Genomic DNA, 2,856 nt, shown 5'->3' on the forward strand with positions numbered 1-2,856 from the left:
GTGAGCTAAGACGCAGCGTTCATCACTCTACTTCGTGACTGTGAGTGAAATAAGCAATTAATACTGAATCTCTCTATTTCTGAAATGCACATCTAGCATAGTCATTTGTATTGCTGGGGAACAACAACAGTTTAAAATGTATATCTGTACCCTAAGTCAGCCAGTGAGCCTGAGGCAATATTTGTTTCAAACTGTAAGCTACAGGCATTTTAGATCTTGGTGTGTCTCCTTCCCCACTGAGGAAGTTAGAACCCAGCCTGCTGGGGCCTTTATATGACATAATAAAATTCAAAGACACGGCAACACATGGGTGTTGCTCCTTGAAGAAACTTGAAGGCAATACTTGTTGGGAAAAAAGAAAGAGTGGTGAGTTTGCAGCTTCTGTTTCTGGGAGAATTATGCCCCCATTGGAGGGTCAGCAACTATGGCTCACAGGCTAACTCTGGTCTGCTGTGTTTTTGTTAAACAATGATTTGGATCCCATCACATCCCCTTCTTAAGGCTACCCTGTTTAGACTATTTGCACACTGAGTTGACTAGAGGCTAGTGACCGTGTGACCTGCCAAATCTAAAGTGTCTCCTCCTCAGCCCTTACAGAAAAAAGTTGGTAACCCTGCTGTATTGCCAAGTTCCCCTAAATATTCCCATATGAAGGGAGTTAAGGGGATTATAAAAGATGGGATTAGTCAAAGGTCAAATGGTTAGGGAAACATTTGTGTAAACAAATGTAATTTTTTCCTTATTGCAAGATTTTTCAAAATGCTTACTGTACTAATGCACATCTGGACCCCCTGGCAGGAAATCACGTGATCATCTTTTTTTTTCCCCCCTGTGGGCTATGCATGGGATTCGTGACCTCAGAAAGGTTCAAAATATTTGTCATTCATGCTTTTCTGTTTCTAAGTTCACTTCTACCACTGCTTAATACTGTCAATTTCTCTACAGACATTCCATTTCAGTTAATCTAATGTGCGCTCTATGCCCACTTTTTCAACAGGATCCAAATATGGATTCTTTTGATGCCTGACCTCATTTTTTAAAGGGATCTCTTTTCCTTCTGTTTTTCAGTCTTTTTTTAACCAATTTAAACTTAACCAAAGCATAGTATAGTCTGAGTAAACTGCATGGTTTCTTCAACACCAAAGTTAGGAATTATTTGAAAGTCAGTTGTATAAATGAACTGCCCTGGGAATATACTGAACCTGACTGGTCCAATCAGTAAAGTGTTACTGTGCAAGCATGATGACCTAGATTTGGACCCATATCCCTCAGGTGAAAATTCTGCATATTGTGTCATGTTTATACAACTGTAATGATATAATATCTATGAGGATTCAGAATGCAAAGTCAGCTACAAGCTATAGAAGCCAGGCACACACCTTTAATCCCAGCAGTCAGAAGCTAGGAGGTGGTGGTACACACCTTTAATCCTAGGACTCAGGATTAAGAGGTAGGTCCAAGGCCACCTAGTCTACCCAAGATTGATCCAGTCCTAAAGAGAAACAGCTCACACAATGATCTCAACACCTGTTACCAACACCTTTAATCCCAGCACTGAGGAGCAGGGTAGTCAGTATCAGGCATTCATTCTCCAGCTACATTGAGGATAGGAAGGCATTGGTGTCTCAGGATTCTCCAGCCCCACTGAGGAGAGGTTACACTCTGAGGTTTGGTGGAGCCAGAATTGCCTTTCATTCTGAGGTAAAGTAAGAACAAGTGGACAGCGGCTTTCCTTCCCTGATCTTCAGGTTGAACCCCAACATCAATCTCTGGGTCTTTTATTTTTCGTGTTTCATACAACCATGGTGCTAGGGAGGTAAGAGCTGATCTTTGGGGTCTGCTGGCCAGCAAGTCTAGTCAGATCAGTGAAATTTGTGTCAAAGAGTAATGTGGAGAGAGATCCAGGAAGACACTCACTCCTGACTGATTGTCTCCACGTGATGTAGACTTGCACTTATACACCTCCTTGAATATGTTCCATATTCTACTGTCCCCCCAAAATTAAATGTATCCCTAGCATTTTGTCACAGAAGGCAATGTTTGTCATCAAATTATCTTCCCTCATGTGGGAAAAAGCTATCTATAAAAGAAAAAAATCGTGAGCGATATATTGTACACGTGGCTGTGAGTTCAAACCCCCTTGTGTGTAAGAGCTAGCCAGCTGGGCAAACTCCAAACTTTGCATGCCATGTCGAAGTGTTCTTCAGATCTCCAACTCCTTCCATCCTTGTTGACTGCAACACACTTTTGTCCCTTGAGCTTCCTCCACACCTGTCAGCAGCTCTCCTCGGCAGGTATCACATGGCTCTGAGATCGCCAACATCTTGGGGTCTCCAAGGCAATCCAGGATTCAACTTCACAGCTTCACACAATGGACTCTAGGCCTTCATTCAAGGACACCTCCGACACATGCCTAGCCTAGGCAGTTTTCCTTAGGTGTGGAAGCAAATTCCATAAGCTGTTTCTTCTGTCCTTAACTCTAAAGACAGAAACATGGGGCTGAACCTGCCCAGTTCTGTTGCTTGCTGGGGTTGGAAGAGTGCCGGCTCCACTCAGTTACATCATCATCATCTTTCCGTTTTTCTTCTCTGCCTAAGCTTAGCTGCCTAAGCTTAGCTGTCCTTGTACTTGCTCTGTAGACCAGGTTGGCCTCAAACTCAGAGATCCACCAGTCTCTGCCTCCCAGGTGCTGGGATTAAAGCTGTGTACCACCATATCTGGCTCTAAGCTTTTCTTTAATTGTTTTTTTCACAACTTGAAAACTTAGCTGGGTGGGCTCTGGCCTTGAGGTCACCACTCTCTTTATTCCATTTCTTAATCTGCTTATCTTCCCGAACACAACATTTAACCCCACTC

This window comes from Cricetulus griseus, assembly GCF_003668045.3.
Source record: "Cricetulus griseus strain 17A/GY chromosome 1 unlocalized genomic scaffold, alternate assembly CriGri-PICRH-1.0 chr1_0, whole genome shotgun sequence".
NCBI classification, from domain to species: Eukaryota; Metazoa; Chordata; class Mammalia; order Rodentia; family Cricetidae; genus Cricetulus; species Cricetulus griseus.